This window comes from Corvus hawaiiensis, chromosome 5, assembly GCF_020740725.1.
Source record: "Corvus hawaiiensis isolate bCorHaw1 chromosome 5, bCorHaw1.pri.cur, whole genome shotgun sequence".
In the NCBI taxonomy this organism is placed as follows: domain Eukaryota; kingdom Metazoa; phylum Chordata; class Aves; order Passeriformes; family Corvidae; genus Corvus; species Corvus hawaiiensis.
The window spans coordinates 49,564,098-49,582,916 of record NC_063217.1 but is presented as its reverse complement, the minus strand read 5'-3'; the positions used below and the strand labels follow the sequence as shown (position 1 = coordinate 49,582,916).

Below are 18,819 nucleotides of genomic sequence, written 5' to 3'. Positions count from 1 at the left end.
CCCTGCTAAGCTGTGAAGTGTGCACTTTTCCTGACACGGGCCTTCCTGATCACAGAGAGCTGCTCCTTGGGATCAGGAGTGGGGTAACAGCACACACGTGCTCGTAGTTGCTCGTATTAAGTCGCTGTTCCCCTCTATTGATTTTAGGCTGACTTCTAAGCCAAGGAGCTGAATGAAGTAATTTTGTAACACTGCCTTAGCTAAAATCCAGCCAGACACAGAATAAAAAAATCAAAAGTTTCTGAGATCAGCCTCATGTGCTAAGCTGTGTCATTTATCTTCCTACTGGCAGAAAGTCTATTACAATGCTGATGGGCAGGGCCAGGTTATCAGTGTTATCAACCCTCACACATCAGGTAGAGATGAGGCTGAGGAACTGTGTTTCTTGTACAGAGGGCTGGCAGGACACTTGATTCAATACAATTACCAAGGAGAAGAGTAAGGTGGCCTTTACACCTCCCCTAACCTAAGACATGCTGTAAGTGCACATCTCAAGACATTTTATAAAATATTGTGGCCCTTTATCACAAACGGCTTATAAAAGCACTTTTAGTGAATTTCAGTCATCATGAATTCTCTAGAAGTCAACAGGCTCTGTCGTATTCAGTTCCTCTGGAAGTCTTTAGTTTTCTATCGTATTATGTAGAAAGGGAAGGTTGGAAAACAAATATAATTGAGTTATAATTGTGCACATAAAACCACATTTACACATCCAAGTATATTCCTTTATATATTCAAACATTCTCAATGCATTTCCTTTAAGACTGTCAGTTGTTCCGCAGCCAGCTTGTTAAATTAAACTCAGGTTACAAAGAGAAAGGCAATTATCTCTATCAAAGGGAATTAAATTTAAAAAGGACTGAATCAGACACTCTTAGATTAATGTGGAAATGCAGTAAGTGTTTACAATCTTTGCCCAAAAAAGGACCAAATAAAAAGAGCAGTGTTGCTATCCATCCTTCAAAATAGATCTGTAAAAATTGAATTTTGGATTGGTGTGATCTAAAACAGGTTGTATCATATAGTTGCCATCTATCAGCTGCCAAACACCTTCACAATTTAACCATCATATAGTGATCCTGATGAAATAGCTACCTGGAAAAAAGGATGTCCTTTCACAAAACTCTGCAAGGAACTTCAGTGAAATGGTTGTATAGTGCTTTGCTGAGAGGAATCTTGCAAACACCAGTTCAAACACACATTTTTTTAAATGCCAAGTAACCAATTTCAGTAGTTCCATTTCAAAAGGGTCTGTGTTGCTAAATGCAATTTCATGATTAAATTAAAAAATCAGGAGGGAAATCATCACGGTAGATCAACTATGCATATACAATACAGTACGTATGTCAATGTGTGATTAATTACACGCCAATATAATATAACAAATGTATGGTTAATCACATCACTTACTGTAATCCTTAAATTCTTACAATAAATTTAAGATTCTAATTATTTTATTAAGTAAATAATTTTCAGAAACCCTGACAGAAGAGGCAAATTCTTGTTTTGATTATATTGTAATCAACCTAATGATACTTCCTTTACACATCATTAAGCAATAATTTATGGTGCAGTGCAAACTAACCAGATTAATCCTAAGAATACCAAAACCATTTACCTATTTTGAACATAATGCATATTCCTGTGGCCTGAAGACAGGAACTGAATTTCTAGCTGATGTCTTAAACATAATTTTTAATCCGATTTTGGTTTTTACCTCCCTGTATATTCCCCATACACTTCCTCTTCAATGCAGAATGCCAGAATGGTTGGAATTGGAAGGGACCTCCAGAGATCATCTGGTCCCACTTGCCTTTTGGCTGTGCCCTTCAAACAGCCACCATACAGTTCTAATCATATCTGTAGCACACTTCCAGCATCTATCAATAATTTAGCTATTTCTTATAAACTATTTAGAGATCAAGTCCTAGCACAAAATGGAGCCAAAAATACAGCCTTTTCCTGACTGGAAACACAGTTCTGAGAACATGGGCCCAGGTACAGGGCAGCTGGGCCTTGGGCTCAAGCCAAGGACAGGTGAAAGACCTTTCAACTATCCCAACATGCAAAAACGTTCGACATCTGGATCTCAGAAGGATGACAGCCTGGCAGTGGAGCACATCCACTGCATGATCTAAGTAGCCTGCAGTGCAACATTAATATTTAACTGGGGAATTTAACTGAATATTATGCTTAATTGACTCTATGGAAACACACTAGAGTGGTGCTTCATGTACTCTGTTGAAATAAAGGCACTTCCTAGATTCCTAGATTGCCTAGTTTGTGCCTCTGATACATTAGTTTGACTAAAATTTTGGCTGATTTTTCCAGAGGGAGCCATAGAAATACCAGAAATGTATTAACTCATTTAATTTCACTTTACTATCACTAAAGAGTCCATCTGTTACACTGGCTGATTTTAAATCTCCTGCATCTGGTAAAAGAGCAGAGCTGTTTGATCATTGATGTCTCTGGGTTACACATTTCGTGCTTTCTGTGTCCCCTGGCATCCCCCCAGGGACAGTGCAGTGGAACACTGCTTCCCTAAAGGAAGCTCTGCAGCTGGATATTCGTACCTTTTTCTGATGGAATAATAGTTCCTATTTGTTCAAAATATAATGTTTTGTTTGTTCTGATTATTATGGAAGTGTACTTCAATGGTTTACTCACCCTTTTAATAGGCAAGAATTTAATTTTTTAGCAAGAAAGGAAGTCTGGCATTTGTTCAAAATTGAGCATATATTGGTACATGCAATAAAATAAGACTCCACCTGTTGCAGTGGGGATCCTGCAACACGCATATATCAAACCAGGAGTCCCGTGGAAAGGAAATATATATACGGACAGACAGATTCTTGCTAGCTGTTTCAGAGAGATGTTTATTTCTCCAGCCGCATGGCCGGAGCTCTGCTGAGGAACTGTTCCAGTCACGGGACCAAGGGTCCTTCTGCCCGCGCAGGGGACACAAACCAACCAATGGGAACGAGGCTGAGCAGGGACAGGGAACCCCGTGTCTGTGCCCTCAGGGCCCCTCTCCCAGGGCTACACGGCAGGGGAGGGACCCCAACACCTCACCCGTTTTATTTTAATAAAAGGAGAATGAAAACAACTGGATAAACATAACAAGAACAGTTTCAAAACAAAACAAGCCACCCTCCTGAGTCTTTAAATGTCCAAACAGATTCTCTGGAACATCTTAGGGCTGACAGAAGGGAGACAGAATTCTCTGAGCATGCTTTGTGGGGAAACTGAGGCAGGAGAAGGTTTAACTTCTTCCCTCCCCCTTTTCATCCCCCACTCGGCATTGGAAAGGGATTTTTGGGGAAACAATTGGCAAAAGCATGGTTTTGTGAGGGAAACCATGGGTGAAAAAACGGATTGGGAATACACTGGGGGTAATAGGACATAGGGTAAAAGGGAAAGGTGGGATTAGGAAAGGGAAACTGTAGGGGGGGCTTACAATGGAGATACTGTCTAACATGACTACGATTTTTTGCATATATACTGCCTTTTACAGGAACACCATCAGGCCCAGTGACCTGCGATGCTTGTAACCCTTTTCTCCCTACTACAATATTAAATTCCACCACCTCTCCATCTCCCAAGCTTGGGATGCATTTTTCAGGGTTATTCTTTTTAATAGCAGTTCTATGCACGAATATGTCTTGCTGGTTGTCACACCTTGTTATAAAACCATAATTTTGCTTAACATTATACCATTTTACTATCCCTAAGGTCTTAGTTGCTATGATTTTTTCCTTTTTCCGAGTGGCTGCTGTTTTCTGTCTCGCTGCATCTTTGCTCTCTCCTTCGGTCGCTCCCGTGTTGGAATTGTCGGGGCTGCTGGTGCCTGCGCGCTCTTCCCGGGGTCGCGTTCGGGGCTGCGCGGGCCGGGCCGGGCCACGCCGCTCAGTTCTCCGTGCGTCGCCTCCTCTGGTCGCAGCTTCGCTGCCGCTGCCGGGCGCTGCACCCACGTCTCGGCCGGGCCCCCGAGCGATGACTCCCCCGCGCCCTGCTCCAGCGCGCGTCTCGGCTGGGCGCGGCTCCGTTCCACCGCCATCGCCGCCAGCCGCTGCCCACGCGCCGCCCCTCTCGGTCGGGCGTTCACGGGGCTCGCTCCACCACGCGCTGCACGCGGCCGTGCGGGTCCCGCCGGGTCCCGCCGCGCCTCGCTCCGCCACCGACACTGCGGCTCGCGTGGCTCCGCCCGCGCGCGGGAACTGCCTCGCTGCTGCTCGCAGAGCGCTCGGTGCACGTGGCCTGGGCCGCACGGTCCCTGCGCCACGCTTCCCTTCACCAGGACACAGCTGACATTGCTCAACAGTCTCAGTAACTAAATAATATTCACGAAAATATTCTTCCATCGGCATATATTTTGACTCTAGTATTAACTGTGTCCAAACGGTTTTCCAAAAGCCCTTGGTAAGAATTAAATCCCAAGAAACATAGAAAAAGTTCTTAAACAACCATGCCAGGAAGTGTTTCAGTTCTTTTTGAGCTTGAATCAAGCTAAAATTTACAAATCGTTGTTCAAGAATCATTTTAAGTTTAAGATAAATGTCCATATGCGGCTCTGAGAGCCAAGAGTCTTCCCACGGTTCCTCCATAGTTTAGATACGGAATAGCAAAGCAAAACCAAGAAGAGGAATCCAAAGTTTCCAGGGTTTACTCACACAAATCAGTCGCTTAGGGATCGGGGATCGTTCTGCTCACAAATCTCCACCATTTGTTGCAGTGGGGATCCTGCAACACGCATATATCAAACCAGGAGTCCCGTGGAAAGGAAATATATATGGACAGACAGATTCTTGATAGCTGTTTCAGAGAGATGTTTATTTCTCCAGCCGCATGGCCGGAGCTCTGCCCAGGAACTGTTCCAGTCACGGGACCAAGGGTCCTTCTGCCCGCGCAGGGAACACAAACCAACCAATGGGAACGAGGCTGAGCAGGGGCAGGGGAACCCCGTGTCTGTGCCCTCAGGGCCCCTCTCCCAGGGCTACACGGCAGGGGAGGGACCCCAACACCCACCACCCTCAATTTCTATTCCTGTTTAGTCATTCTTTCACAGAGGGAGTGCTGGAGTAGGATTAACTTCCAATAATTATCAGCCAGAGAGAAAACTCAGGCTGTGCCTCAGAGCATAAACTCAGCATGTAAGGTACATCCAATGTAAATATTATTGGGCGAAGTGGTGGAGAAAGCTAAGGGTTGGAACAAACCTAATGTATTTGTTCAATATACCAAAAAATGTAAAACCTCCTTTTCTTTCAGAAAGATAACTGCTTTTAACACAGGACCTCTTCAGAAAGAGCTGAAGGATTTGAGAAACATGGAATAACCATGTCAGTTTTTTCTTAACTACCTGTCAGTATTGAGGCAGTGATTCTTATATTTAGTTGAGCAAGGGTCTTGCATGTAGCACAGCATCAGAAGAGGCAATTTGTCATAGTGTTGAAAGAAACAGCTGATATTTGCAATGATGTATTTTTGCTTCTTTTCATGTTTTAAATGTTAAGGAATAATCTGACCATTGCAACCACACCAAAGGGATTTTTTAGACTGATGTAGCAATCAGTTGTTAATTCCCATTTCACCTTCAGTTCCTCTTGCTTTAATTTCACTCAACACTGCTTGGGGGGAAGAACTGGCTTCTTAATAAACTAACTCTGTGAATCTTTTCTACATCTACTAAGAAAATACTGCTGATGCTGCTCTGCTTTGTACAAAATACTTAAATATTCCCAAAATAGGAATTTAGACCCAAGCCTTCACGGTCAGTATGTTAACCAGTGGATCAAATATCATTTTGATGCTCTCCTGAAAAACAAAGGTTTATAAACTTAAAAGAATTGGCACATCTTTGGTGAGAGAAAGTGAAGCCCACCTAGAAATACCCAGTTGTTCAGTGGTTAGGCACTGACCTGAGAGGCAAGAAACTGCACCTAGTCCTTGCTCCAGATGCAGACAGTTCTGGGCCCTGGAAATCACATACATACATTATTGGCTCAGCACTACAAGCCCAAGGCACAAGCTCTCCAAGGTCAACATTTTAGATGGCACTGATTTAGTGAACAGAGGACTTAATTTTTTATTTAAAACCATAGCAGTAGTGCCACCTCTTAGAAATTTAAGTCTTTTGTGTCTTTTTATAGATGATATATTTTTCAATGTATTTGCTATTTAAGAGGTCACCTGCTATTTAGTTCCTGGGTTTGTTACTGGTCTGTTTTTTGAGCTTGAGTTACTAATTCACTTTTTTCAGCTAACACAATAGATATGATGCCATTTTTCACATTCAACCATTTCTGAAAGCTAAGGTACACCTAGAACTTAAAGATGTTGTTCATAAATTACAAATCCTTAGGGTTTTCCTGAAGCCTGAATTTTCTGAAAGGTGTTTTGAGTAAATGAAGTACAACATAAGCTTCAATTAACACAGAATTGCTACCAAAAAAAACCTTCAGAGAGCAAATATTTTGTACCCGTTCTCTAATCTCCATGATTTTAATCACAAAAAAATAGAATACACCAAGCACCATGCCAAACTAATTTGTCTTGAACAAAATAGAAACACATTGCTTCGGGGGAAATGTTCATTTGAATTGTTTCCATTGTACCTGCTACCTCAGGTGCCTCCTACATAATCCAACTTGGTACTTTTGCAATTAAGTCAAGTTCTTTAACACAGCAGCTTTCTTTCTTTTCTCCTCCTGTCAGTCAAACCATATTAAAAGATCTTCTACCCTAAGTCAGGTAGCCTGCTGTAAAGTGCTCACTTTTCTCTTGAAAAATAGACGTAATGTGCAGCCCACTGCTTGATACACTCTGTCATCAAGTCACCTGTGTGGCATAATCCCCACCCTGCTATGTGAGAAAGGCATCATGTATTCAGCTGTCTATCACTTCTTTATGGTTGTTAAACCTTTGATGGAGTCAGTGAGCCAAAATAGAATGTGAAAAATAGATGATCCTTTGAAAGCTTTATGAAAGGGTACCAAGACATGCAGTGGTTTAAAGAAAAGTATAGTGTGTAAGTATGAAAGGAAGAACAGGTATCACAAAAGGGGCATGCTATTTTTACTTTCCATAAAAATAACAACCGGCAATTTTGGTTATATATTAATGAAGATAACTTCTCTGCAGTGTAATGGCAAATTTCTTGTGAACTTTATGCAAATGAGTGAACTTGAAACAACTAAACATCGTTATTCTACTAATTCATTTAAGCATTATAGTATAAGACAGAAAGCTCTGCCTTTTTTATCTGAAGGAGGAAGAGAGCAAAATTCCATCTTGGCTTTCTTCATTCAATTATGCACATATACCCTCTATTGACCACATATATAATTTTATACATCTGTATAAATGCACCCTTTATTCAGATCTATGTCTACAGTTATTGCATACCTTAAAAAATACAAAAATACAAACCCAGTGTCATAACAAAGACTGTCTTTCACTATTTAAGAGGCACAGCATGATATTATTACATTAATAATACATGTTATTAATGTAACTGAGAGAACTTTGCTTTCCCAGCTCCTAAAGAAAAATCCCCAGAACATGTAATTTCTTAAACATTCAGTTAACTTTTGCCTTAATTAAGAAAAGAGATATTGTGTGCTCCTGGATTTGAGTTTCCAGATGCATATTTTACATGGCTTTAGCCATCTTTCCCTGCAGCCTTGAGGACTAGAACATTTTCCTTCCTTATAATGAAATCTGAGATTCATTAATTTCATGACTGCAGAATTTCTCATGAAAGTAGATTAGTTGTGAGGTTGCCAGCAAAACCTTGAGAACTGGCCATAGTGGCACAGCCCAGTGTACTCAGAGTGCACTAATGTACTCTGGCTAATGGACCAGCTGTGGGCCTCCTACAACTTCACAGGCAGACCCAGCAAAACCTTCCCTCCAGCTGATTATCTCACTTGGGTTTTATTCTGGTATCACCCCTCCAGTCAACTTATTAATCGGTGTTTGCTAACCACAGAGTGAGTCCGCAGTAGGAAGCGGGACATTGAGACATGTAGCAGCAACAACTGTAAAAATGCTTGGCGTTGATGTGTCAATCCATGGATATTTGAAATAAGAATTGAGCAGAACATGTTCTCCTGATACTCGCCAAAGGTCAGTATTTTCAGAAGTAGTAACTGTAAGACACTAGAAAATGGAGACATTACACTTCAACTATCTGCAACTATGTTTGGGATTCAGGTAAGATGATAAGAATGAAAAGAAGCATCCTTTATCCTTCCTCCATAAAGACCCAGTTGAAAGGTGATGCCATAGTCATGTTTTTGACTTAAATATCCTTTTACCACAAAACAAATTACACATTAATTAGTGTCCACCAAAATACAAATACCACTTGTGAGACAAGTATAATATACAGATGTCAAAGATGACAGCTACTTTCATCTTAATAGCAGAGTTGAAGCTGACATGGAGAACCCATGAACACGAGCATAGTTAAACCTAGGAATGGCCTTTGCCTATGTCTCTTGAAAATCAAGACCAAATTTCTGCAATTCAAGGCAGTAAATAGAGATTATTGGAGATTTGCTTCAAAAACACACTTCTGATCGAACCCTAAAATGTTGGAGGAACTCTGTTTCTCTTCTTGCATAAGGAGCTCAGCAGTTTTTATCCATAACAATTAAAGGAGTATTAGAGAAGGAAATCAAGAGGATGCATTTATTGCTTGCCCTACTGCCTACATTCAAGCAAGTAGTAAGTAACAAGATGATGCCATGATGATTTTTTGCCTTTTCTTTTATACCCGTTATACCTTTTTACAACTTCTGTATTCTTAGTGCCTTTTGCCTACATTCTTGGACTTGTTTGTCCAGGTAGGAGAATAAACATTTTAGAAGCTTCGTAGTTAAGGATCAATATGCCCCAAGGTCCTCTCCAGAACACATTCTGTAAACTACGATAGAACCATCCAGGGGAAGGCTCCTTGGGGAGGGGGGCTCACTTGAGCCTCTCACTGGGGAATCTTTGATAGATATGCTAATTAGTAAGACCTATAATGTTATGCCAGATCTTTGGTGGGGTGTGCATTGTGGTGTGCATTTCAGTGCATTTGAGCTGGACACAGTGCACCTAAGGATCCTTAAAATAAATACCAAGGTAAAATCCCTTTTTCCCTTCTAACCATGTTTGATTCTTGATTTTAAGACCAGGAAAAGACATCAAAGAGAAAAATAGTTTTGAAGGTGGATGACAGATTCTCTAATACATATTTTCCTGCAGTCACCATCATTACAGCGTATGTTTCATTTCCTCATTTTTTGGTATACATGTTTTAATAGGAGATGTGAGCATTTTTCTTCTAAAACTGTGTGAAGACATGCATGGACGAATTCATAATACAGCTGGAGTGTCCTTTCACACCGCTATATTATGTCTGTTTGGTCATGCGTGTAATGACTTTGCTGGAAACTGTGTACAGTTTGGTGGTTAAACTGACATGTCCAAAGCAGGCAGAAAAAAAGGAAATAAAGGTATTGAGCTAAGTAAGAAAGTCCCCAGTGTTATACTTTGGAGATGAGAGGAAGCAGACCATGTAACACAGGAAAATGAGAATGTGGAGGCAATTGCACACATGACATCTACTCTAGGTACAGCAGACCCCATTCAAACAAGTAGATTTGCTTGTCATTAACAGTACATAACAGAAGTATTTTATGTTACTTTTCTTTCCCATTTCTCCAAACACGGTGCAGTTGATATTGTGTGAAAACACAGGCAGCTACACTCTTTCTCAAAATCTTCTCTGTTCAGCGGCAATTAGTTCAGTTCTTTAATTGAAGCAATCATCCTTGATTTATCTAAATCTGAATTAAATATTCAGTCATTAAGAATAGCTCCTTCCTCCAGCAGTGGCTTTCTTCTCATGGAGAGTTTTTGTCACTGGGTTTCTCCCACATCAGTCATGGCTTGTTGCTCAGCAGAAATCCTACTCTATAGATGTAACAGCAGCCAAAATATCTGGTTATTTCATCTGTATTATATTCTTTTCAGCCACAAAAAAACCACCTCAGAAGTACCTCTTTTCATGCTGCTAATTATATACATACATGCAGAAATGAATAGGCACTGGAGTATGAGGAACACACAGCAAATCAAAACAAAGGAATGGGTCTCGTATTCCTGTCCCTTTGTTATGAGTTTGATATGAAAGTAAGAATTATACGGTCTGATATGTGCTTTGTGAAAGTCATCACTATTGTACATTCATAAAAATATAATTATTGCTTTAGGCTGCCACCAGTTTTAACTGTGTAGTTCTACCATCTCATACAGTTAGAGAGATGGTTACAGATTCACAAATCTAGAAGGTCCATCCACTTTCTTGAAGCCAGGATCTACTATCCTTAGGCCATTTGTTGCACATTTGTCTGCTGACTACTTCTGATGGTGGGGATTCCTCCACCGTCCCAGGCTATATACTCCAGGGCTTTGCTCTCCATCTGGCACAAAGGCTTAATGTGTAAGCCAAGTCTTCTCCATCGCAGTTAAAGACCAGCGTGTCTTGTCCTACTCTTAGCAGAGACAGGACTAAAACCTGTTATTAAACCCCACTTATTCTCTTCCTAATTACTGCAGCCCCTCATATACTGAAAGATTGTTTTCACACCCTTTCCTCTCTTTTCCCTTCTATTCAGTCACTCCTGACAAAAATATACCCTCTAAGGCACCGACCCTCATCCCTCAAAGATCTTGCCTCAGCTTTGTACAACTAACTCATGTGTTTCTTAAGTTTGAACATTCAACGAGGAGTACTCTTTTTCTTTTTTTTTTAAAAGCCCACCATGTGCTGAATAGAGTAGGAATCTTTTACTTGCTCCACAGATTATACCCTCAGTTATCCATTACCTTACAGTGTTCGCCTTGCTCACTACGACATGACATTGGTGACCCATAGTTAATGCGAGAGTCAAAGTTTCAGATCTTTTCTCTAGAAAAATGCCATTTCCTTAAAGCAGCAAATGAAACTGCCCTTTCACAGCAAAACTTAAAGTAATGATAAACCTAAAATGACCTCTTCTTAGACCTAAAAATTTGCACATGGAATTTTGTATGCAAAACCAGAGGATACAGTGGAAACACTTGCATGTTTTTATTGGCTTTTGAATGGCAGTATTTCTGACAAAAGCTTGTGCTTGAAGTTTTGCTTTTATAGGACTAGAATATATGTTAAGGCCTTTTTGAAAGCCCAAATTTCAACACTGAAAATCTTGCATAGCAAGTACCAAGTCACAAACTTTGGCATTTCGAAACTGATCCGTAAGGAACGAAGCTGACTCATGAGGAATGTATGAAGGCAGAGAGAAAAAGGCAGGGAGTTAGAAATGAATAAACGGTTTTCAGTTTGAATGAAGGTCTTACTGAAAGGAAACAAAAAATCAGTATTCTGAAGGCTCAGAAAAGGATCACGTACAAGTCTTCAGCTCATCTCTCTTGTGTTAGCAGTTTTCTCTTTTGGAAAGGTCTGCTCATCCTGCTGCCAGAAGGGGCCTTGTAGATACTGCCAAGATGTGCAAATCACACTGAGGCGCTTGAGTAAAAGCGTTCAGATAGCCCCACTGCTTCAGCAAGGGAGCTGAGCAGGGAGATGAATGAGGGGCTCTGCTCTCAATTGCAAGCACACTTTGCTTACAAGCTATGTGCTGTTTACTGATCTGGGCCCAAATAAATTCCCCCATTGGCTCTCTGATGGAAATGATTACCAACTTGCAAAATTTTCTGTTGATTTTCATTTCTTTGGCTTTATTACTTTGGTGTAATCCTAGGGTCATCTCAGCAAAAAGTGTGTAGGTCAGTTCCTAGAATCTACATCTATTTTTTCATTCACTTCTAGTGCTTCTAGGAATAAAAGGCTGAAAACAAATTTCAAAGAAATTAAATAAGAAACTTAGTAGTAATTTCTTGTTAGAGAAATTTTATACCATGAAGATTCATGAAGTTATGTTTCTGCAACTGTTTAGTCGTTAGAATGATAAGATACAAGTACAGTGCTCTGTTGCAGCTAAAGAAATTTCTGCACACTATATCTCATCCACATAATTTTTTCCTCCCCTTCTAAGTCAATATCAGTTAAAGCTGAGATATAATTATGGAAAAATATGAGATAACACTTCTCTGCATTTACAGCTAACTACATGGAAGAACTTCAGTGGCTGATAGAAACAATTCCTGAGCAATAAATTATTAATCATATTTCAGAAAAGGAATGTGATTTTTTTTTGATGCTTGCAGAAATGGTAAATAAGTAATCCAAGGACTAAAGTCAGAAGATGACAGAGTTGTTTATTTCAGCAGTGACAGCAGCACTGGGAATAAAGTAAATAATTCTAATAAGACCTCTGACTGCAGAATCGCTGTCATAGTGTTCCATAAATATACCATAGCTGTAAAAATACTGAATTTATACTCTGTAAAAATTCCTTATGAATGGTCTCTTCTACTTAAAGTTTTCCCCAGCGTTAGCATCACGCTTTCTTGTGGGCTTTACCAAGAGGCATAAAGCCCTCTAATTCAGTTCGAGCATTACCAAAAATTTGGCACAGTGAAGTTTGAAAAATGTGTTCAATTGTCACATTTTCAGGGCTGAGCTGTGCAGAGTCTGAGACAGTGAAATCCCTGATAGCTTTAGGAATACAGGAGAATAGAATTTGAACTTCCAGAAGAGATCCTGCTCAGGACAGGCTTTCTGGACTCACTGGGGCAATCAAATTGCAGGAGCAAGCTGGCAGTCTGTCTTCTACAAGCCTTGGCTGCCAGGCATCCATCAGCCCCAGCTCTGCTCTGTGCTGGCTCTGCTCCCTATGTCTGTTTGTGCCAGGGGGTGGGTGTTGCAAGCTACAGCCTACAGCCAGGCCCAGACACCCAAAGGCACATGGCCATGTGTGCAAAAACACGTAGCTTGTGATTAATTCTGTCTGTAGTTGAGATAAAGGCAATGGCCAGACCACCAAGGATAAGTGAATTTCCATGGGTCTCACCAAATTCAGTGCAATCAACCACAGTGGGAAGCTGTAAGGTCACAATTGCTGAGACTTGATGGTAAGGAGAAGATAAGTTAGCAGCTTAATGGATCTGCCTTCTTCCCAGTTACATCAGTAAGTGTCTTTAATGGTCTTTAATAACCAAGGCATCTGCTGTAGGTAATCATGGATGGTGCTTTTGAAGAACAATGTCAATCTAGCACTGCTCTGAAAATTGAGGACAAATGCTAAAGCTTTAAGGTGTCTTCTTAATCCACTAAAGAAAGAAGGAAGACTCCTAAGTACTTTCTAGCCAAGGCAGAAATACTAAATCATTAAAGGTCTGTGTTACAAGGTTTTACATATTATTAGGTTGTAGCAGCTCTGGGCATATAAGACCATATTTTGTACTGTATTGTTGTTTAAATATACATTTTCTTTATCATGTCCATCTGATTCTTCTTCTATATCCATAATAATAGTAGTAATAATAGTAGTAAAAATAATCCTTACATTATTATTAGAAAGAGGATGAGCAACCTATTCATTTGGGATCAAGACATGAATAGTCATGGGAGAGTTTATAAAACATTTCCTGGTGTTATTACACCCACTCAAGCTCCAAGGAAAATGATCATCAATATTTTGTACTGAACACGTATCAGTTGCCTTGAGGACTTCACTGTTTAAATTTTTTAACTACAGAATTGCAAATAATTTAAGATCAAAAGAATTATATTAGCATGTAAATTTTGTCTTTCTGATCAAATTAATAATAGCAAAGATAATTATTCTGCTTATGAAAGAAAGATAATTGACCCGCTTATTAAAGATAATTGCCTCTGAAGAACAGCTAATGCTATATTTATTAAGTAGGGAGAGTAAGCGCACATAAGGATTAGTAGTGTAATAAACCATATATAAAGTGGTTTTGTGAGAAAGTAATGTAAACATACTGTGTTCATTTGTAAGATTTCACTTTTAAGATTTCCAGATTTTTGTAATTGATGAAACTAGAATGCATATTTGTATAATAGTTTGAGCATATTTTATTGGATCTTTCACGTTTGTACAGTATTTTTATTTAATAATAATACTCTTAAATAATTTGTTTTAAAATCTGAGTTGTGTCTTCATCAAGGAAGTTTAATTACCTTCCACTTGATCATCTATTACCTTGCTGAAAGGAAGGAAAACTTTTGAAAAAAATGGCTGACTTAGTAGGTCAGGAAATTCATCCCATTGCCTAAAAACACAGTAATAAAAAAAGAGAAAAACATCTACTAGTGTACACCTTGAAAAAAAGCTTATTATTCTAATGAAAAGGAAGAAAAAATTATCAAGTGTCTGTTCTTCCAAAGCTCGTTTCCAGCCTTGCCAAGCTCACCATCCCCGCTGCAACCCTCTGACCGCACATAGCAGACAGAGCTGCTAGGGAGAGTGGCAGTGTAAAATAAGGATAAATGGCTGACATGCAGCCATTCGTGCAATATTGGAAAATGTTTTCTTCCAGCAACCATTTACAAAGTACAGGGCCGGAAATGGGCAGAAAGCATGTGCATTTGGGAGAAGTGGAGTTTTGTAAAGTGCTGCCATGCAGCTAAGAGCAAAGAGAGCACCTGGTGCTAGGCCTAACAGGGAGCTAACAGGACAGTCACCATCTTCCTCACAGCGTGACATGACTGGGCAGCTAAAACCCACAAATTCTGAGGGCTTAAGATGGAGTTGTGTCTGTGGGGACCTTGGCACCGTGCCTGGCCTGTAAGTACCAGCGAGGGTGAGCTGTGTGTCAGTCCTTAGCTCCTGCGCTCAGGCCTCCTCCAACAGCACAGACCTCGCCTGGTTTCCGTCAGCCTGTCTACGCAGACGAAAGCAACATCCTTCCAAGGTCAGTGGGCAGAGCTCCTGGAGTGCAGCCATTTGTCTGTACAGGTGTACAGCTGCACACAGTCAGGGTGTCTCCCAGCAGGAAGCACAGGCCACTGTTAATGGAGCCAAAGTGGCTCCTGAAGGGGAGCTCTGTCTGTAGTGAAGCTCATGCACGGCTCCTTGCACCTTAAGCTGGAGGTGTCTTGCCTCACTGGTCTGTTTAGGGGTTTCCTAAAATGGATTCTCCAGACGTGGCATACCTTGCCACGTAAGGTGCGGACAGCAGAAGGGAACCGCTAAGCACAATGCTTTCCCTGGTTTCCAAGCATCCTGTGACTCTGTCACCCTCTCAGTCCAACACAGTGCAGCTCACCAGGAGAGGAAAGGACAACACCTTACCTGCAGTTTTCTCCTGTCTCATTCCAGCCCTTTAACCCTGTGTCCAAATATCTCCCTGTATTACTTCAAATATAATCTCTTTTACCTTCACAAAACCTTTCTGATCTTCTTCTCACCCAACCCCACATTCCTCATTTGGTGCTGGGCTTCTGACTACTGCCTCTGAGCACGATCCCATCTCCAACATCTCCTGTTACACTTCAATAGAAGCATTTGCATGCCTTTCCCAATGCTACTTCTCACTTTAGGAAGGCCGCAGACACAGCTATGCCATTCTTCCCCTTTAACTCCCTATTTAAATTTTTTCTTTGTCTAGAAGCTAACAAAGCAATTAGCCACAGTTATGCTACAAGCATGCTGGTGGCTGTCAGGATGGCTGATCTGATAACACTTTTACTTATATAATTTTCCTCTTTTTTCCGTCCTCTCTCCCTCAAGCACATCATGCACTGTCAGCTGTTGTAGATTTCAAGCATAAGTCATTTTTTGAAGCCCAGTTTTCTTTAGGTTTTTTTCCGTGCCTAGCACAGTCAGGCCTCTAGTGGTAACCTGCTCTCCTCTACTACTCATATACAAATTATTCTATTTGGAAAAATGTTTAAAATATGCCTAATATTGAAATAATTCATTCCTTCGCAGTAGCAAGTAATTAGCAGATCTCCTTCTCCTTCCAGATTAGTTATATTATTTCTCAGGAGCCTGATAAGAGATGCTGATGAGGTACAAAAGAAGGTAAACTCGTCAGTATTTAACCCACACAACAACATTCTAAGAGAGACTTTGTCAGAGTACCAAATATTTCTATGTTGTGGGAATTTAGTTATGTCTTGCCTGCTTCATGGGAACAGTAACCTAGATACAGAGCATGACACTGATAAACATAACTCAATATTTGGCATGTTCTGAACAGCTGTATTTCAGAGGAAATTATTCGAATTTGTTTTTATAGATCATAAGCCTGAAACTAAATTACAGCCATGAATTTTGGCTCAGCAGAGTTCTCTGAACTGCAACAGCAAAGTCTAAGATAAAGTCTGGGTTTTTAGCCTCCCAGAAAATAGAATGAAACTTCCCTTTCTTCTTAAAACAACAAACCAACCACTGTATGTTTCACCCTATAGTAACATTTTTAATTATAAATGTTATTTTTCCAAAGAGTTGGACTAAGTGAAAAAGTGGTCTGGGTTTAAAGGAATTGCTACAGGTTGGGAGCAAATGAGAAACAGTTTTGTTCAGTTATTTTATTCATGTACAAGTAAAAGAACAGATTAAGACTGATTTAATGGGAATGTGTCCACTTTATAAAAATTAAATGTGACTGCTTCGCACTTTGTTTCCAACCACTTGAGATTTTTCTGGTGAACATTGAACTCCAATTTTCATGAGCAAATACAACTGGTAACTCTAATTGTAGAAAGCATAGCTTCCTTTTTTTTCATCATCCTTGCAAGGAAAATATCTTCAAGCCTCTCTAGTTGATAAATGAATAATGAATTTAGCTCACTGTGACTCAGCAAAGGGAAAGACACAATATGAAAATCTCAAAAGTAGTACTAAATTTTTAAATCAAACATATCCATAACAGTTGCCCACCTATAGATGCTGTAGATTAGCACTTGAGTCACGTACTAATCTTGAGTATTTACAACTTCCCAAGCAAAATAGTAAAAGGAAAAGCTAGATTTGAAATTGCTGTTTTTATCAATCGTTTCTTATTCTCCTGCAGAATTACAGCACCACAGGAAAAAGGGACTACACCACAGAGACACAAACAAGTGCAGAAATCAGTGCTGCTTTGCTTAAAATTTTTGATAGTATCACAAAGGAATTTCCCACATATTTCAGTCTGACACAATCTTATATTTTAATTTCTAAATGCTTGTGAATTGCTGCATACCACTGTACAAACAAAACCCACTATATCCTTAAATTATAATTAAATTATTTTAAAATTTAACACACTTCCTGGATCAATTTCCTAAATTCAGCTGAGCTGCACTCAACACTGAGCTTGCAAGGAAACAGAAGAGAAAAATTATTTTTGTTATCTTCACATGTCTCTGCTGGTTGTAAGAGTGTCTTTGAGAGCCCATTCATTTCAAGGTGCTTCAGATTTCATCTGTAACATCTTTGTTTATCTCCATCAATTATACATTTATCAGGCTGAATAAAAAATTCAAAGAAAAATTTTGTTCCACTCTATTAATGAGTTTTCAGCATATCTGATACAAGTTATGTAGTGATAAAAGCTATATAATCATGCAATTAATTATTCTCTTTTCTTCCATAAATGATGCATAAGGTTTTGTTACCAAGAGGAAGGAATAGTCCTCTAGTCATCGAGACATTAAAACTATTAGGCATTCAGGTGAGAAAATGTATACTTAATTAGGATTACTGCTTGAACTAACAAAATACAAGATATTCAAATAGTTGGTATCCACTATAACCCATCTGTAGGTTTTTTTCTTGTATGATCAAGCCCAAAATAATACTAACTTTTTATTTCTGGCCTTTATTGCTTTTTATCTGGAAAGGTGGTACACCCTGTTTAGATTTAAAATGAAATTGTACATAGTCACTTGTCATCTTTCTCCACGTTTTTTGCTTTGTTTCACATGGCAGTTCTTAAGACTGTGAGACTTACACTTGGGAGAGAGTGGTGAGTGAAGGCTGAAACTTCTTAGGGTTGGTTAGCCCATGCCACCCAGACTGGAAAGATACAGTGGCTCTGGTTGCAAGGTAGAAACTGTGCATGCCAGTGAGACTGCAAAGTTGTAATGTAGGCTAGAAATCAATTCTTGTGCTGATATCTACTAAAAAAAACTCACCCTCTCTTCAAGAATCCTCCATTTCAGTGTTTTACTACTTTGACACCCCATTTGATAAGTTCTTATATATCCTTGTCCTGGTGCCTTGCTTAAGGAACCTGAAACAAAACAGCTGGAAAGAAAAATAACTGCCCAGAGTCCTTCCATGAGCACAGAAGTACACTTTATTTTCTATTTCACAAGACACTGCATTGCTTTTGCATGCAGCAGAATCTCATTCTTTTGTACTTCATTATTCATAAATTGGGTAAGCCACACAACCCATGCAAAAGTTAAGTTCTTCCCACATCCAGTAAAAAAAACTCAAAAGCAGATGCTAATGGGATGCTTTAATTTCAGTAAATCATTGGTTTTGTGGAAAGAAAAGTCGTGACTTTCACCTGTCTGCTAATAATTAAATTTAAAACTGAATTGCCACCATTAATTAAAGCTAAGTCCCATATTCCACGTATTTCAAGATAACTATACTGTTACGTTCCTCAAGAATGCACTTTCTTTTCAGAGAAGCAAGAGTTATAATGCTGCCAAATAAATTTCTTCACCTTCCATGGGGAAGTATGTAAACAGTGAAATGGAAAATGTTATATAAAAGGAAATGAATCAGCCAGAAAGAATATATTTTTTTAATTCATCAGCATGAAATTATACTAATTTGGAACCTAATCAAGTCTGTGCTATGAGCACAACTAAGGGTCAACACGGTATCTCCTTCAAGATGGATATAT

The 18,819-nt window shown here is 39.7% G+C and overlaps 1 long non-coding RNA gene across 3 annotated transcripts in view; it reads left to right on the top strand.

Annotated features, from left to right (window-relative positions):
* LOC125326538 overlaps window positions 1–18,819 on the top strand; it is a 109,434-nt gene that overhangs the window by 55,046 nt on the left and 35,569 nt on the right. For all 3 annotated transcript variants that reach the window (XR_007203881.1, XR_007203880.1, XR_007203879.1), the window contains one exon: window positions 17,566–17,631. This is a non-coding gene — a long non-coding RNA (uncharacterized LOC125326538). The remainder of the gene's footprint in view (window positions 1–17,565; window positions 17,632–18,819) is intronic.